Source organism: Megalopta genalis, chromosome 6, assembly GCF_051020955.1.
Source record: "Megalopta genalis isolate 19385.01 chromosome 6, iyMegGena1_principal, whole genome shotgun sequence".
Classification (NCBI taxonomy): Eukaryota; Metazoa; Arthropoda; class Insecta; order Hymenoptera; family Halictidae; genus Megalopta; species Megalopta genalis.
The window spans coordinates 1,061,120-1,081,437 of NC_135018.1; the positions used below are offsets into that span (position 1 = coordinate 1,061,120).

A 20,318-nucleotide genomic window follows, 5' to 3' on the forward strand; every position below is an offset into this window, starting at 1 on the left:
TCCATTTCTATTTAATAAACTTTCTCTTGATTTGATAATTTAGAGAAAATTCTTGCTGCATAGTTTCGTTACAACGTGAAATATAATATCAAGAAAAATATGAGGTAGATATTGCCTGTCTACGCTGCTGTTTTCATACTTCGATAGTCGTAAGGGTCGGATCGATAGTACCTACCTCGATACGATAATCGTCAGTTCGTTGAAAAGACCACCTTTGTGTAACGTGGACAAATTCGCGATAGGATCAAGATTGACGTTAAGTGACGTATACTGACGTTTGTACGAGACACAATCAGGACATAACGCGCTGGATGATTGCGTTTTACGTGCCACCGTGTAAAACTAGTACAGCTCTTCCAGTCTGCTTGACGTAATGAATATATTCTACCTTCGGTAATTCAGTCGTACGTCTATAACAATTGTTTCTGTGTTCGTTCCTGTTCGAAGGTAACACCGCATTCTCGATGTTTTGTACAATCGAAAATTTTAGGATGTTGTTGAATAAAATGAGGCGAAGAAATACAGTGGCTGCAAAAAGTATTCGAACGCCTCGAGTTTGGACAAATTATCGATCTTAGAACCGTTATAATTTCGTGAAAAAAAATCGCACGATAATAAACCTGGGCTCGTATTAAAGCTCGAAGCTTCTACTTTCGCTGTGCATCGTTCATTTTCGCGCGACATATTTCTGCATAACGTAGCAGGTGGAGAATTAGGGACAAGTTATTGCTCGAAAATGGTACGGATTGAAACGCCTGTAAAAACATTGGAAAATCTTTTCCGCGACCGATCTTAACACAGATTTAAAGATTAAAGCCTCCTCTTTAAAACGACTACTAAAATTTTGTTACACGATTTTTTTTAATCGCTTCATGCAAACTTTATGGCGAGGCAAACGAGGGTTTTGCAAGGCCGAACCTATACTAAGTTCTCCCTAATCGACGCTCAGCTTGTGCACATAAATGGACAATTTGGGAAGATTATTCGAGCCTTGCGGCTCGTTTTTATAGTTACCGATTGTCAAAAGCTATAAAAACGAGTCGCATCTGCTTTTCCCAAATTGTCCACTTTTGTGCGCAATCTGGATCAGGGAAAAATTATTGTACATCGTATAAAAGCACTTTAGGAACGGACGAACGACGAATGGTGTCAATAGAAGCTTCGAGCTTTAATGTAAGTCTATATAAGTATAATATAAGTCAATTTGGGAAGATTATTCGAGTCTTGCGGCTCGTTTTTATAGTTACAAATTGTCAAGAAATATAAAAACGAGCCGCGAGGTTCGAATAATCGCATCTCCTCCACCCAAATTGTCCATTTTCGTGGACAATCCGAGCGTCAATTAGAGAGACATTACTGTATTTCTTTCAACCGAGTGTGCCATGCGTAAATTCGCTGCTCCAGAATAAAAACTCAAGCTTCCCGAATTTGTAAAATTTCAGTAAACCAACCTCAGCGTCTCGCCTCGCTTCATAACGCAATCTTCGACAAAAGAGTGACAATAGAAGCTTCGAGCTTTAATATAGGTCTATATTTATCGTCGCAAGCCACTAGTTTTACAAAATTACAGCGGTTCAAATGTGAAGTATTTGTCGAAGATCGAAAGTTCGGGTTGTGTGGGCGAATACTTTTTGCAGCCGGTGTACTTCCGAGGGAAAAGCGGAACGATTGAAAACTGTAGAAAGGAAAATGGGAAAGACGTAGTCTGTGTTGGAACAGGTCTGATCGACGCTAATACGGCGGTAGTTCGAGAAAAGGGTACGCTGGCCGAGGTTTACGAGCCGAACGAGCTTTCCGACGGGGCGCCACGGCTTTACGTCGTCGTGTGTCACGCATCGTTAGAGCCGCAACGCCGTTATGAGACGTTTACGATAAGATATGTCACACCTTTCGCCCTTGACATCCCGCAGATTTACCGCTCCTGCCGAGAATATAACTAAAAGAGGGTTAGGAGAAGACCACCTAGCCGGTAATGGCGATATTAAAAAGGTGCCCTCGCTTCGGATGTCTCGGTACCGACGTGGAAATTTAACGATCCCCAGACAGTGTCCGTTCCTATTTTCCACCAGCTCTATGCAAAAACAGATTTACGAGAAATTAACCGAAAACATTCGTCGGAGTCGCGAGTAACGCGGATAGCGTGGATCGTCGGAAGAGACGAAATGAACTCCGAAGAGCAATTCTGTGCATAACAATGACTAACAGTGAAGCATCAACGAGCATCTGTTGTTCAAAGAGAAATATTTGCCGCGGCGTGGAAAAGTTTGTAACGCGTGAGCCAAATGCGTTGTCAAATATTCTACTGAAACACAATTAAAGATGGGTGGAAGATTATGGTGCGCAAATAACGGCGAAGATCGTGTAAATGTTTATGACAATGACGAATAACGCTTTAAGTTCCCGTTAAATGTATCAAACGTTCGGATTTGAATTAATTCATAATAATACAGAACAGTGCGACTAGAAGGCAACACAAATCCGTCTTATTTGTGAATCTAAAAAGAATTTTCGACGAATCATGTTATTAATATTAAATAATATTATATATTATTATATATATTATATATATAATATTAAATAATATTATTCGACAAATTAGTAAATAACGACAATCAACGTTCTCGCCCTCCTTTGTAGAACGCCGGAATATCACGGAGTGCCAGGACCAGTGCTAAATATTTACGGAATTCCATGAAATTGAATGGCGATCGATACTTCGCAATTTTCCCAAAAATGTATATTGTAACGGAACTTTTGGTTCGGGAACTATTAAGCGTACAAAAGTTCTTTGCTTTTTGTTTTAATCGAGAAGTATTGGCTTGTCGGAAAAATGTATTTCTGGCTAGAAATTGATTGTCCCAAATTGTTTTTCAGGGTGCGCAAACGAATTTTCGTTCTGCGAATCTCGAGGGCCGCGCGGGTATCGCGACGTAAAAATTCCGGAAAATGTATTACGCGTCTTCGAATACCGTCCTCCGACAAGGGGATAATTATTATCGTTGGATAGTTGTTAAGGTATTAATACGATTCGAAGCGTGAAGCTTTGCCGGAGGCGCGCCGTTTCGGGTAACAAGAATGTATGTACGTTTGCATCCGAGCCCTGCCGCCTTCGGATCATAGACTCGCAATCGGTAAACTGAGAACGCGTCCCTATTAGATTTCAAAAGACAATCGTATCTTGTTACCGGCAGCGACACGGAGTCGCGTCTAGTGAAATTTCACCGAGATATTTATCCGACAGTTTCGTTGAACCGTATCTTTTTTTTCTTTAAACGCTGTCCAATAAAGATCAAGGCACGCAAATAGCGCGAACGCGTTTCATAAAAAAAAAAGAGAAAAAAGACAGTAGAAGAACAAATGAAACTTTTAACACGAGATATCCCATGACCGATAACAGCTTCCGACCGCGGGACGAAGCCGGTGATCTTACGTGACAAGATAAGTTGGACAGAGTCAATTTTCTTTCTTTCCGAGACCCCGTTTTCGAGAAAATCAAGATTCAATATTTGCCGAGTACACGCGCGCTTCGTTAACCTGCTTTTCTAAATGCAGATCATAGAATCAATACAGGAAGCGAACGCTTTTAATTTATTATCTCGTACGGAATTATTTGTTTTAAACATTTTCACAGGAACGAAACGCCGCGTAGAGTCAAACACAAAAATGGAAGGCCATACATATTCGATATAGTTTAGAAAATATTAACAAAAAGGGCACTGTACGAGCTATAGTCGGTGCTCGGAATTAAGCGGCACGCAACACGGGGATCGCGAGGGCTACGCCTCCTGGCCCCCGTGCTCGCCTTTTTCGGCTGGGAGCACCTCGGGCGCGTGCGCTCGTTGCTTTATATGCGTGTGCAGCATTTAGGCGATCATTGGCCGATGAACTGGATGATTAAACGTTAAGAAAAAAAGGCATATTTAACACATTTAAACATATTTATACGAAGAGAAAGAAAATAAAGAAATATAAAAATCAAATATACCTGATTCGACAAATACAAAGTCCATTATACCCGGATTCGAAACGAAAGGCGCGATAATTAACCAGCAAATGAGCACCCCACGGTAACCGGCTCCACAAGCCTAAATACCTTAACGTTGTCAGAATTCGGAAAAATCCGTGACGGCGCGGTGGTAATCACGGACCGCTCGAATTTCGCGGCGAGTAGGGGGTGGCTCCTAATCACGATTCGGCGAGCGTTTTTATTAGCAGCGTAAGAATCAATGGAGATTAAGTGAGGTAGTAAAGCCGCGTATCGCGAGAACGTGATAAGCACGTCTGGCCAGTTGTTTACGAGAATGCGGGAACCGTGTAACGGTGTAGACCCCGTAAGGCAACGCCTGGTAGTTCGGCCTGAAACACCCCCCCTGATGGCTATAAAACTCCCCGGAAACCATGCGCAGTTCGTCCGGCTGTTCGCCGGTTCGCCCGTTCGCCCGTTCACTCGTCCGCCCGCTGTCACATACGCTCTTTCCCGCTTACCGGGAGTTACGAGGTTGTAATTTCAGTGAGGGCGTCTCTTTCGCCCCCTCCTGCTTTATCTTCTCGTCTCCGTGCACCCCTTCCGAGCCGCCGCCGCCGCCGCCGTCCGCCCCCGCAATGCCGGGCCACTCTACCCTAGCCTATATACAGGGTTCGCTTGTCTCTTGTCCCACGGCAGAGACACTGTCGGCGACAAAGCAGAAGTTACGAGCCTGGTAAACTCACAAAAGCTTTTTACAAAACTGTTAGCCGGTTCCGGGGACCCGCTACGGCGACAATAATTTGTAGTCACGAAGCGCTCGCTAGTCGAACGCGTCCTATCTTCTGGTATTCTCATAAGAACACTATCTCGTGATTTCCCCCTGTCGTTCGCGAAACCTCCGAGCCGCCTCCCCGGCTAAGAACAACCGAGTATCCGGACGTCGGATACCGTCGCCGCGCTCCCGGTGATGTCGCGCGTTCGTTCTACTTTGCATTCGCATCCGCGGGTCCAGTCGGATGTCGTTGGTCTTACCTCGCGGACAACCTCTTCTTCCTCGACGTTTAATCCTCCGGCCGTCGGCCACGTGGAACACGTACTCCAAATATTTCGCTGAGATCTCTCCCGGCGAAAGGAGGCTACATTTGAAGAATTTTAAATCTTGAGTGTTTTAACGTTCTTTCGCTTCTTTTTTCCTCTCTTCTATTTTTTTCTCTTTTTACGTTCCCTTTAATACGCTGCTTAGGTCGGCATAAAACTGGCCCGCGATTTCGTACGGAAAAATCGAAAACTCGACCGTTGTTGCGGGGCTAATTTTTCACAACGTGTACCAGAGTGCCTTGCGAAAGTGGAGGAAGATGCAAATGGTGTGAATCGACCGCTTGGCTCTTTATTAACCAGTTGTGATGGCTTTGAAACGTGTGTAAGTGTGTAATTATACTGTATGTGTTTGACTGTCTCTTTTTTTTTAATATAACACTTTTATAAAATATATAATTTAATAAAGAATACCACGGTGTACAGTAATGTCTCTCTAATTGTTGCCCAGATTGACCACAAAGACGGACAATTTGGGAAGAAGAGATACGATTATTCGAGCCTTGCGGTTTATTTTTATAGTTATAAATTATCCAGAATTATAATTATAGTTATAAATTGTCCACAATTATAATTATAGTTATAAATTGTCCAGAATTATAATTATAGTTATAAATTGTCCACAATTATAATTATAGTTATAAATTGTCCACAATTATAATTATACTTATAAATTGTTCACAATTATAATTATAGTTATAAATTGTCCACAATTATAATTATACTTATAAATTGTTCACAATTATAATTATAGTTATAAATTGTCCACAATTATAATTATACTTATAAATTGTCCACAATTATAATTATACTTATAAATTGTCCACAATTATAATTATAGTTATAAATTGTCCAAATTGTCCAATTTAGAGGACAATCTGAACATCAGTAAGGGAGACATTACTGTATATGCTTCTTAACCGGTCAGCTGTTTTAAAGATATCAATGAGATTTCAAGATCTCCGTTTTGTTAAATATATTCCCGTATTTTGTTATCTCTGCGTTACCTCTGCGGCGATTTTAGGAAGATATCGTCTCCAATCCGTTTTATTCTTGCTGAACAAATTGTGGGGTGTTAAAAGGGAATGTTTGTGCACCATTTATAGAATTTAGACAGGTACGAATCCGTCTCTGAGAACCTAATGACAGCACAAGCATACTATCTTTTTGATCGGCAGTGTGAAATCAATCTTCTTGCATTAGATAAGACGTGCGAAATATTGACGTTTCGCGTTAACGCAAATCACGTTCTCGTCATCTGTCATGCTGCAATCTGGTTTTCTTCGCGAACATATTCTCTAATCTAAAGGTAAACGCGTATTTACCTTCTTTATCTAATAAATGTCTCGACCTTAAGACGTTTATTTTACTGTCACATTCGACTTTCGACGATTTTGAACAATAGCTGGCTAAAAACGACCGAAAAACGACTAGCAAACGTTAAAATTGAATTGCAGTTCATATTTGTCAGAACGCTGTTTGCTCGAGTCTTACTCGAATCAAATTTTCATTGTTCCATATCGCCAACGATCAACCGCTAATCGTGACACCGTAAAGATGCTTCGCGACGATCCATGTTTCCGCGAGCTTTTTCGTTACATTGTCAATCGTAAAATAAACCAAACGATGTTTACCCGCGAACGAAGCTACCGGTCGCGTTGCATTTCTGGAAATAGCGGTAGGAAATGTATTTGTTATTCTTGGCGGCAAAAATCCAGAGGTCAATAAACGAAACACACAAAGAGAGAGAGAGAGAGAGGAATCTGCCGATGTTGCAGCTTAAAACGCGAAATGTTGCAAACGTAAATAAGCAAAAGTCACACCTGCGCGACCAACGTTTCTGTGACAGAAGACTTCCCGTGACGGAGATGCCGAAAATGGAGGCTGTCCAAACAGACTATTCCTTTGCGACAAAGGATGGAGGACGTGACAGTTTATACATAATGACTGTGTCCGAAGTCGAGCAGCTGTCGGTTCGAGCACAAGGCCGCGGAGAAGGCTAAAAACCATGTATATACCGAATGTCGCACGGGTGAATGCCGTGCCATTTGATGGTACAAACCCTGACGAATAGAGTTAATGTTAAAAGTGTCACTATGAAATATTCGAGTGTCGATTACGGAGGATAGGCGTGACGGGGCACCGGGGACTCGACAATACCTTTATATTAAGCACAAAAGAACGCTATAATTCAACCGAATTCATTGAACCTTTGTTCTATCTTTTCCAGAATGTTCCAGGAACCGGACCGAAACGGACCAAACATACCAGCATATGTATATACGCCTTCCCGTGAAACGAAAAGTCGAATTAATTTTCCGTACATTGTTGCTTCGAGTTGCAACGCACGGCGTGAATAATTCTTTCGTGGCTTTTTTCTTTTCTTTATTATTGTCGTTTCCAACTGCAACAGAGGCTCGAAGGGAGCCTTATTTGATCTTATTCGTTTGACCAGCGCCGAGAAATATTACTATTGTTAATAAATTAAATTAGAAAGCCTCTTTCCAAATTGTCCATTTTTGTTTACAAGCCGTGGGACAATCGGAGAGAATTACTGTAACTTTTTGTAGCAAAATATACGACGGAAGAAACCGGTAGGATTTTCGTTTCCGCAATGTTAATAACATTCTCTGTAATCTTCTCTATACGGTAATGTCTCTCTAACTGACGCTCAAATTGTGCCCCAAAAGGGACAATTTGCGAAGAAGAAATACGATTATTCCAGCCTTACAGTTCGCTTTTATAGTTGTTAGCAATTCATAACTATAATAATCGTATTTCTTCTTCCCAAATGATTCATTTTTGTGGACAATGTGAGCGATAGTTAGGGTGACTTTACTGTACTCTCTATAACACACTCTCTATACTATATTATTATAGTACTCTCTATACTATATATTATCTATACACACACTATATTATATACTATATTATTATAGTACTCTCTATACTATATTATACTATATTATAATACTCTCTATACTCTCTATACTATATTATATATTCTATATACTGTTGTAGTAAATATCACTAGAGATTTCCTTGCAATAAAAATTTTATTATAATTACCACAATTTTAAATTCTTAAAAATTTTATCACAATATCATAAGAATTTTATTACCGGTTTCTACCGGTAGGATCTAGTTTACCGTGCGATGTTATTGTTGTGGAACGGTTCCCGGGCTGACAGAGAAGAGAATCGTGATCCTTCCCGAAGGTGTTAAGCGGTTAAAGTTGTTTTCTCAGACAAATGGTACGGTAGCTCGAATGTTTCGACTGTTAGAACTAATGTCGCTTTAGAGCAGCGAAAACCAGGCCTGTGAACGGCGGCGGGCCCGTACACAAACACGAGCTTTACGGACGATGTTTGCATGGTCAGTTACCGCCGAATGCTACTGTATGCATAGGACTGTCGTCGGCGTCGACATGTGGATGGCGTAAATAAAGTAGCCGCAGGCGCTAACTCTGCTAAGTGTCCTCCCAATCTGTATGCGTTACCCATTAGTCTTTTGTGCCGGCCAGAGAACTGACAATCACGAAGTGGCCACCCTACGAAAGTCAAAGTTCTACGCGCGTGGTCCTAAACAAGCAATACCGATCCCGCGCCGTGGCTCTCCCCGTCGCTCGCACGAAACTGTTATTGCATAAGCGACTTCCACTTGCCAGCTCACATTGTAGTTTCAGCGTTAATGAATCTCAATTACCGTGCCACATTATCTTTTCACTGCTAACTAGAACTGTATTTTACACGACCCGTAAAAGACGATTATTAAACCTTTCGGGAGGACGAAGTCCCAATGCCAGAGGCGCGTAATTACTTAGGCGCGCAGAAGTAAATATTTCAAGCGGCATTCGAATTACAGAAATTGAAATTCTGTTCGGAGAAAGGTAAATGTGATAAAAAAGCTACGATATGGTGCAAACTAAATTGATTTTTAGAGATCTTTTCCTAGAAGCCTGGATTAAGAATATAACGCAAAAATGTGATGCAAAACCACGGTACACGGTAATGTCTCCCTTACCGACGCTCAGATTGTCCTCTAAATTGGACAATTTGCACAATTTATAACTATAATTATAATTGTGGTCAATTTATAACTATAATTATAATTGTGGACAATTTATAACTATAATTATAATTGTGGACAATTTATAAGTATAATTATAATTGTGGACAATTTATAACTATAATTATAATTGTGAACAATTTATAAGTATAATTATAATTGTGGACAATTTATAACTATAATTATAATTCTGGACAATTTATAACTATAATTATAATTGTGGACAATTTATAACTATAATTATAATTGTGGACAATTTATAACTATAATTACAATTGTGGACAATTTATAACTATAATTATAATTGTGGACAATTTATAAGTATAATTATAATTGTGGACAATTTATAACTATAATTATAATTGTGGACAATTTATAACTATAATTATAATTGTGGTCAATTTATAACTATAATTATAATTGTGGACAATTTATAACTATAATTATAATTGTGGACAATTTATAAGTGTAATTATAATTGTGGACAATTTATAACTATAATTATAATTGTGGACAATTTATAACTATAAAAATAAATCGCAAGGCTCGAATAATCGTATCTCTTCTTCCCAAATTGTCCATTTTTGTGCGCAATCTGGGCGTCAATTAGAGAGACATTACTGTACATTACACTGTACAGTAATGTCTCCCTAACTGACGCTCAGATTGCGCACAAAAATGGACAATTTGGGAAGAGGGGATACTATATAATATAACCTTGACAATTCGTAACTATAAAAACGAACAGTGAGGTTCAAATAATCGTATCAAATTATCCATTTTTGTGGACAATCTCAGCGTCAATTAGAGAGACATTACTGTAACCCTGTACAAATGTTATCCCACAAGTGGTCGCCAATTGCTATTAATCAAATGCTACGTTAAGTAAATTAAATTGAAAGGAAACAAATAAATTAATTAATTCTTCATTTGATTGCGGATCAATTTTGTTTTAGAAACGAAATGAACGAGACCTTCGTTTCTCGAGGAATTTACCGCATAAATATTTGAAATCCGCGATGGCCAGCCTGTTTTTCTAAGCTATTCCCGCATTCGCCGTTGGACAAAGCCTTCGTTCATTGTTGCCGAGCACGGTAGAGGACACGGCGAATTGATTGATTAACGAAATCGTTGGCCCCGCAACAAAGGAAGCCTAGCTCTCTCTCTTTTTTCGGCGAGTCCGCTTTTATTGGACGAAAATCTGACACAGTTTAAGAGAAAAGAAATACAATCGCGGTATCGTCGATGTCGATCAATCAACATTGCCGGTAGTGGATAGCTGCATAATATAGCGAAGGGGGTGGGGGATCAAGATGGATATTGGATTGTACGATGAAAGCAGCTCGTTAAATTAGTTTCTAATCTGTCCGATCTCTGAAAGCACCGAGTTTCAGGCCTCGTTCTCGTGCGTCTAATCATTAATCTCTGCCAGCAGATGTGCCGCCGTCATTGATTTAAATCAACGTACCGTTGGTTAACCCTTCCTAATCTAGTCTACACGTCTCGGCTGGCTTGATGTTTGATCTGATTGTCAGGACAACGTAACAAGATAACACATACCTGGCTACACAGAAGTGGAAGCGACGTGTTCCGCGTTCCCCGACTTTACGATTAGCTGCGAGGGAAAACGGGAAAAGAAAGAAATCCCCGTGTCCTCCGTTTTCTTGACACCGTCAACTTTCGTTCGGTGGCCCGGCGCTCGGCTCGAGATTGTTTCCCGCGCCAGAGACAAAAGTGTTTCTCTAATCCTACGGTCTCCGAATCCCGTCGAAATTCCTTCGCCTTTTAACATCAAGATTCCCGAGAAGCGGCGGACCAACGGAACAAGTGTATTCGATTACACGATTTCGTGACATACGCTGTTCAACCCTTTCTTGCCGTACTTCGACGAGCCCGACTCATCTAGTAATAATTATTTCTAGCAATAATTGTAGTAGCTTTTTAGTGATAGTAATTGGAATGAAATTCTAATCCCTTGTCAACGATATGTAAGCATATAATGGCACAGTAATTGGTTCTGCTGCCCCATCTGTGCTGCCTTCTGTCGATAAATACATGTAATCTAAAAATATAATATTAACAGGTTGACGACTGCTTAGATCGTGTATACTTTTCGACAAAGCTCTGTGCAAAAGCATCGAAGAAATAATCGCATATTTACAATTCTGGTTTCATTGGTTATGTCACACCAAATGAAGACGCGACGAACTCGAAACGAACGATACCATTCACCCCTAATTATTCTCATATTCGCAACGTTGCAAAGAAATTGTTCAAGAGACGGTTATAATATTTTAGGAGAAGGGGGAAGTAAACTATAACATATAGCAAATGATATTAAAAAGAAGTTATTAACTTCGATGGTTTCCTTATTCTCGTATCCTCGCATTCGGTACACTTATTCCTATATTCGCAGAGACGAAAAAACATTTTATTCTAATGAATTTAATTTTCGCACAAATATAAACTATTATATCAACACATCCGCATTACATCATAATTATTTATACTATAATTATTATTACATTACATATCCATCGTATTAAAATACAATGGAAAGCCTGAGCCGCCGCTACGCAACGAATCCAGTTCGTTAAAATTATTCAATTATTAATTCGCCGGAATAATTATCCGGATAACAATGTCCGACTGTGCGGCGGAAGTGATCGGTGCTGAAATAGCGCGAAATAACGGTGAACAAGATCAATGAGGTCGCGTGCAGCGAACTGGGGGGATAGTTAGCAAGGCTGGAGACTGTGTGGTTAAAATAGAGCAGGAAGAACTGGTCGCAAAGAGTCTCTCGGTGCTTCGAGCGGCACGGAGTGGCAACGAAAATCATCTTTCAGCGCGGCGCCGAAGAGAAAACGAGGATGGAAAGGGGGAGGGAACGGGATGACAGAGGAGCGACGATCTTTCGGCGAAAATTTCGGTACACGCTCTTTGCGGGGCTGCGGAGCCGTCCGTGGCTCGTGAGCGAACTTGGGACAGTAAATCAACCCCGAGAGTGAACTCTCGGCAGTGGCAAACAATGCGCGGCGTGACGAAGGCATTGTCGAGTTTACGCCCCACGGGGTGCTCTGTGGCTAACGTCCAGAGCTGAGTTCACTCACCATTATGGAAAGGGAAGGGAAGCCTGGAAGGTGGGGGCACCCCATCAATTACATGGGAAATTGCGCTCGCATTATTTATGTGCGTATACACGGACACGAGCTGCACTAGGCCACGCCATGCCACGCCACGCTATGCCACGCCACAGTTCTCTGCAGCGGTTATCGATGGCCCGACAAAGAGGACATAAATAACGCCTTTTGCACCGACACCACCGCGGCCCTAAGTGTGCGCCGGCAGACGAGGGTATACACAAGCGATCCACGATCGTGTGGAGGTGTATACACGTACGCGGAGCTGTCTTGTAATTTCTGAAGGATCTTTACTTTGACCGGGTTTCTTGCGAAACGCAAGACAACCATGCTTCATCGACGCGCATTCGCACCGTTCGATTTTTCGTCGGAGATACACTTTTTATTTTCTCTTTTTTTTAAGGAAACAGCGAGCCGATACGATCTAAATTTCTGCTCATATTTTACAGCGCAAGAAAATCAATTGCAGACGGTAATTTGCTGTTCGAAAGTGATACCGGAGTCGTGGAAATCTTGCGGTTCGGTTAAACCACCGACGGTCGTCGTCGCGTTGCTCTGTCAATTTACTTTTGCAACCGGTTTATTCTCGTCGATCGCGAGCGATCTTTTTAGCAGCCCTCTTGTAACAGATCAGCAATATATGAAATTCGTACGAATGGATCTTTTTCAGGCTTTCGTACAAGTCGCTGCGCCGATCACTCGTGTGTCCAATAACTTGGCTACACTGCTTCGCAGTGTTGCGCGTTGATAGTTTTTCGAGGATGATTCCTCCGGCGACCGCAAAACTCGCTGCGTTTGCCAAATCGATGATTGCACGCAGAGGGAACACCCAGTACGCGTGAGGTTCGTGCAGAAACACGTCCGAAACGCGACAAACTTAAGCTTCGCAAAGAAGCAGGATACGACTGAGGCCGGCGCGTCAAGATATAAGGGGGTAAAGGAGAAAAGCGAGACGGAGCAAGGAAGAAAGATGGATATACGGAGCTGCCGAGCGAGGCGACAGCTGTCGATTTCGTGCAGCCCTTGCACAGAATGCGCAAGCGGAATTGCAACGGACTACCCATAAATAACGCGCTCGTTTCTGGAGCATAGCGTTGGTGGGAAAGGGAAAGAGAAAGAGAGGGGGAGGGGGGAGAGGGAGACAGGAAGATAGCAAGAGAGAGGAAGAGAGAGAGAGAGAGCGAGAGAGAGAGAGAAAAAGAGAAGAAGAGAGCGAGGAAGAGAGAGAAAAGAAAATATAGAGAGAGCAAGAGAGGAGGAAGAGAGAGAGAAGAAAATATAGAGAGAGCAAGAGAGGAGGAAGAGAGCGAGAGAGAGAGAAAGAGAAGAAGAGAGCGAGAAAGAGAGAGAAAGAAGAAAATATAGAGAGAGCAAGAGAGGAGGAAGAGAGCGAGAGAGAGAGAAAGAGAAGAAGAGAGCGAGAAAGAGAGAGAAAGAAGAAAATATAGAGAGAGCAAGAGAGAAGGAAGAGAGCGAGAGAGAAGAAAATATAGAGAGAGCAAGAGAGAAGGAAGAGAGCGAGAGAGAAGAAAATATAGAGAGAGCAAGAGAGAAGGAAGAGAGCGAGAGAGAGAAAAAGAGAAGAAGAGAGCGAGGAAGAGAGAGAAAAAAAGATAGAGAGAGCGAGAGAGGAATAAGAGAGCGAGAGAGAGAGAAAAGAAAATAGAGAGAGAAAAAGATAGAAGAAAAAAAGAATCAGAATAGAAGACAGGAAGCGCGGTGGGGGCAAGTCACGAATATTAGTGAGTCCCCAGCGCCATCGTACGCGACGGGTTCGTGCCCGTCGACGACATGGCCGGATTAGTTCATTAGCTGTACGTTATACTAATCGTGTTTACGCTTCGTCTGATCGATGTGCGGTGAACGGAGGGTGATTATCTACTCTCGACTAGCTTCCTGCGGAGACACGTGAGAAATCACGAGAACGATGAAAATCCGGTTGGCACGTTTCGGAAATGGAGTTCTTCGAAGGATATGGATGCGATACGGTATCGATAGTTTCAATATCGATACAGCAAGTTCTCTCCAATTGTTCCTCAGCTTGTATACAAAAATGGACAATTTTTGATGAGAAGAGATTCCGATTATTCGATTCTTACGGTTCGCTTTTGTAGTCGTCGATTATAATCGTTTCTCCTGTTCTCAAATTGTCCATTTTTTTGTCTACAAGCTGACGGACAATTGGAGAGAATTTACTGAATTTTGCATCGATATTTAATATAATCATCGAAATCCCATTGTTAGAAATAACGTCGACTGGAATAATTGTGCTTATTATTTCATAATTATATTATTTATTTCATTACTGTTAGGCTACATAATTTTTACCTATATTTAACTCGCATACAAATTTTAACTGAATGACGAATATGTATAATAATAATAATAATAATAATAATAATAATAATAGTATGTAGAATTTTGTAAAATCGTACAAGAAAATATTTGGTAACTCTTGGCTCTGAGAGTTCCTGGATTTCTCGAAATTATTGCACTAATACCACGCACAAATGAGAATTATCCGAATATCAATAGAGGCTATAAAATACGATAAATCTACGATAAACAATAACGAGGAGAGCGTAAAATCCTTAATGACTTTTTCAACTGAAAAACGCGAGAGTCGGCGCGGTCGACGAGATGGCCGTGTATCATGCATCAAAATGGCGGATGATACCACTGTTGTGTGCAAAGATTAAACAGCAACCTTCGGACCGACACTCGGAACAGGTATAAACCGAGTGTAATCCCGGCGGGCGTACAAACACGCGAGAATTATAATAAAAGAGCACATAGTAGACAAAGGATGAGGGATCCGCGTTTTGATAATCACTCTTATCGGAGATATGCTTTTTAGCTGGAAGTAGAAGAAGAAGAAGTAGAAGAAGAAGAAGTTACAAACTGCCGACGCTATATTCTTATCTTATCTTTGCGGTGGAGATGATGGCGAAGTGGTTGTTATATACGAGTAGTTTTCATGGAAGAGCATTAGCGGCGTTATTAGCGCTAGTTAGAGGATACGCTTTGGTGAGAGATGAGAGTGCTATATAATTATTCGTGTCTTCCCTCCCCAGTCTACGCGGACGAGGACAACATGTTTACGTGGCGCCGACCAAAGAAGCCAATGACTATGTTCCGCCATCTAGGACACAGTGGATGGGTGTGAGAGCGTGTTCCGACATACGATTTTAACAAAGCCCTGTTAATTTATAATAATGACGCGCCGAGGTTTGCTTCGAACGTTATAATAACAGCTGTTACCTTTTCGTTATCATCGTACACGCGCTTGATATTTATGTAACACGCGTTAGCGCCAGAAAAAACAGCGAAATCGCGTTGCGCGTCTTTTATTTTGCAATCGCGGAAACGATAAAAGTACCTGAGGAAACTTTGTGGGAAATTATTAAGCAGATTCTTCGTACAATTTAAGTCGCGCCCAAACTTAACGAATGTGCTCCAACAATTGAGCCGTTTATTTTCAAAGTGGCATAAGTCACTCTTTTTTTGAATGAAAAGATACCGTTCAGTTGTAATTAGTGTTACAATTAACTCGATTTTTTTGAAAAAGTGACTTATGCCACTTGCAAAATAAACGGCTCAATTGTCGAAATAACAAGTAAAGAAAATTTGGACGACTTCCCTGATTCGGAACGATTCGAAATTATTACCGTCCGCGTCTTAAGTTGCAGCTCGGTTCTTGCTTCTTTCTTTCTTTTTTGCGTTTCGTCGGCGAATTTATAATTGTCAACCGCGAAAATCGTTCGTCGCGCACCCTTCGTTTCGTCCGCGTCGAAATAAAGGATGAAATTCGAACGCGGTTAACGTCCGTAAAAAAGAAGCGGATCGTGAATTGCCGTTTAAAATGACGGATCAAATTAACTTACCTAATAACGCGCGGTTCCCGTGATCAATACGAATATTATGTAAATCAAGTTGTCCGCGTCGCACGTGTACGCGGCGCAATCATATAATTCGGTGAATAGTAATGAAGGGAAGTAACACTCGAATTTCCATGAAACAATTGATATGCGTTTCGATGCAGCATGAACCTATCCGCGTCTGCGGTCCATATACGACTGCCATTACCGCCACAATCTATTCCAGCCGAATTTATTAATCGTTACAATATGCATTCGAGCCCGCAAGTTACGCGCGCATTTAAAATGCATCTGCGGTAGATTTATTCCGCAGACAATTTCCACGGGCGCACGATGTTTAATTGAAGCATCGCGGATAATCTAATTTTCACTTTTCTTTGACCTTTCGACCTGTCGCGAATCGACGGACGCGCGTCAGCTTTCGCAAATATGTTCGAATCAAATAGAAATGTTTTTCTCGCAAGGTTTATTCGGATCGCGTTCGCACGGAAACGCATCGTTCAATGTCAGTTTAACGCCTACCTCTTCACTTTTCCTCCAATCGCATTTCTCCGGCAAGGAAAGCTTCCTGATAGGCTGACAAGAGGACAAATTAAGTCACTCGAGACTGAATATATTTAATATTATTATAATTATAATAATATTATAATATTTTTAATCATAATAACATATATTATTTACTATGGTATATAATAATATTTAGATTATTAATTATACTATTATATACATATATATAATATTTATATTATTATAATGATAATGAAATGAAATAGCGTATAACACCGTTGAAATAACGTTATTTGAAGTATCATTTTAAATAATATCTTATTTAATTTCATAATTATTTCAAACAATTATTAATATGATAATTGTGGAACGCTTCGTGGAAAGTAATAGCAAAATTAAAGGAAAGCATTTTAGTCGTTGTCTAGTATACTACCCTGTCATCTAAAAAAGATCCAAGTGATTTAGTGTAATTTTTAAAATATTACTGCGTTTCAAAAATCTGTGCGAATACTTTTTCTTCATCCACTGTCTACAGTTTTAGCATGGGCAATAAAGCTTAATGGTCTCTGAAATTTAGTTTGTGCAGATAACGTGACTCATTTTTCCAAAGTGAACGCTTCGGGATCCTTCTACTTTTTTTCACACATAGCTACGATTATCCAACGAAATTGCATTTACAACAACGTTGTAATATGAAAGTACCCTATGCAGCAGTCGTAAAACCAAAAACCTCCTCGTCCGAATGATAAATATCGCTCAAGGCCGAATGATAAATATCGCTCAAGGTCGAATTTTTGAGTTCTACTGCTTAATTACCAGTACCCACATTCGTTCATGGCCGACAATCGGAAGACTTGCTGGGCTATTTAGCACACTTCCGATGTTTACTGTTGTGGCGAGGAAGATGGCAGACGAACCTTTCATAATTCATACCTGCGCGAGATTTCACTGCGAGAAGTATTTTATGGGAACCCTCAGACCTATCGGGTCCTTCTCCTGGTGAAAGTACCGTCGTAAACGCCAAAGCACAATAGCTGCCCCAGATTATGGTCGTATTACCTGGTCTAATTATTGCCTTTTTTCGTCAATGACTTGCTCGATTATTTTAATTTTATATTTACGAATGCGACGTTATGGAACGAATACGCAAAAAGTTTTTTTAGATTGCAGTTGATCGGGATGATAAGAAAGTTAAAAAACGAGTTTTCTGCCATTCCATGTAATAGCAAAATTAAAGGAAAGCATTTTAGACATTGTTATACTAGTCCCTCTCTCATCTAAAAACAATTTCAAGTCACTTGGCGTAGTTTTAAAAAAGTTGTCGCGTTTCAAAAGGTATGTTTTCTTTACCCCCTGTACACGAGATCAACAGATAAAATTGATCTATTGTGATTAACATTTTATCTGTTGATCCTGATTTTTAATCCTTTATTCCAATAGTCTATTTCAGATTTATTTTCTTTTTATCGTGTTATTATTATGGCTAAGAATAAAATATCGTGGATGCGTTTATCTGGATTCAACATGAAACGAGCTAAATGTTTATAGTTGAATTCTATGCGCAAATAAGTCAGTGCTTCAAATTATTTTTTAGAAATTCATTCTCTTTTTTTATTCTTAAAATGTTAATCACAATAGATCAATTTTAAGATTAAAAGAAGAGAATGAATTTCTAAAAAATAATTTGAAGCACCGACTTATTTGCGCATAGAATTCAACTATAAACATTTAGCTCGTTTCATGTTGAATCCAGATAAACGCATCCACGATATTTTATTCTTAGCCATAATAATAACACGATAAAAAGAAAATAAATCGGAAATAGACTATTGGAATAAAGGATTAAAAATCAGGTTTATCATGTGTGACAACCCAACGAGAAGAGAATAGAAGAAACGAAGAAAAGGAATCTGCGGAAAGGGACGGAGAGGGGAATGCGACTCACGGTTGGGCAGGTTGAAGTAGGAGTTGCAGGGGCACCCTCGCACAAGTTGACACGTGGTTGGTCGGGTCGCTTGCACTCGGCAAAAGTGTCGGTGCAGCGCGTACCGACAGCGACCACCGTGTCTCGAACATCACCGACTCCATTGCCGTCGTCGCCGACACCGCTGCGTCGCCTTCAGCTCTTCCGCTCGTATTGGTTAGTCCCCGCTGGCTCTTCGTGTTCGTCCTTTTTCCTGCCACACAATCACACCGCGAATGCAGTATCAGAATAGAATCTTTTCTGTGCGAGTTTTCGCGCACCTCGACTTAAATATTTGTTCTCGGACAGTGCTTAACTCTCTTTTGCGTATTCGGATCATTTTCGACCCGATTATGTATTTTGTTTATTTAATATTTCTATTTTGTTACAACGAAACCCGAGAACGACGCCTCTTCGGTTCTTCGGGATACGAACATCCTCTGCATAGAGACATTTAAGTTTTATTTTATTTTCTTGTCTGACTTTAAAATTATATACAACAAATATAACAAATGGTTGAAATAAATATGGTACTTGGACTGTGCAGTTAAATTGATAATAATTAGTTTCCTGTAATCGATAACAATTCTTGGTTTAAATAAAGAATTTCTCATCTTTGTTATTGTGGACAATTTTCAATTTTCTATCACGTCGAAAATATTTGTAATATTTATTTATATTATACTTACTATTATAATAATAATAATAATTATTATTATTATTACTATTATTATTACTTATTACTATTATACTTATAACTATTTTCATTTCTATATCTATGTGCAAGAGAATAGAATAGTCTATATCCTTTATTCAAAGGGTATTTTCACCCTTAAATGTTTCAAAGTTAAAAGGAAACGGTACTTTCAGCTTACCAAACACATGTAATCACATTCCTCGTTTTCATCAGTTCTCCAAAAGCTGCAGCAGGGTTAGAAGCACCTTCAGGTTCGAACGGGCCACAATCTGGAATCGGTAGTTTATTTGTAGATACACGCGCCGAGATTATGCAAGTGACAAATAATATTGTTGTAAGAGAGTGACGTCTTAAAGTGCAACGTTATTTATTATTTAATATATTTAATATATTATATTTATTATTTAATCAACATGCAATGTCCGACAAGGGTTAAAATTGTATTCTTCAAATTTTCAGTACACACCGAAACAAAGGAGTTGCAGAAACTATATAACCATTATACATAATATTTACAGTATATTTACAATACCTTTACAATATCTCTACAATATCCTACCAATTCCAATAACTGTACGACACACTGTCAACGTACACATTCTCAACAACTTCAAAATCGAAGATAGGGTTATGTCCCAATTTCCCGCCCTCGACAATCGAACATCAAATGTCTGGAACGTCTTTCGAAATTACAAGTACGTATTGCCAGCATTACTTACGTATTTCGTTCACTTCGATGCCACGTGGATGATTGTATCTTCGCCTCGAGAGAACGTCCCGAAGCCGTATTTACAGGTACACGCGGTTAAACAATAAGGCACTAGGTACTGTACTCGATCTTCCCCGGCTCTTCTCGTACCAGAACATATCGAGTATCTGCATACCTCTATGTGGATCGAACGGAACTGTGACCGTTACCGACCGAGCCGCTAGAGGGGTAAGCTTCGAAAGAGAGCGCGCCGCGGCGCGGCACGGCGGGGTGAGTCAGCTGAACGTTCATCGA

The 20,318-nt window shown here is 40.3% G+C and overlaps 1 long non-coding RNA gene across 1 annotated transcript; it reads right to left on the minus strand.

Annotated features, from left to right (window-relative positions):
• Positions 1-18,351: 18,351 nt before the first annotated feature.
• LOC117218869 (uncharacterized) lies at positions 18,352-20,267 on the minus strand. The gene is made up of 3 exons (XR_004489902.2): positions 20,035-20,267; positions 19,494-19,584; positions 18,352-18,832 (listed from the first exon to the last, which is right to left on the minus strand). It is a non-coding gene; the product is annotated as an uncharacterized LOC117218869 (long non-coding RNA).
• Positions 20,268-20,318: the final 51 nt, after the last annotated feature.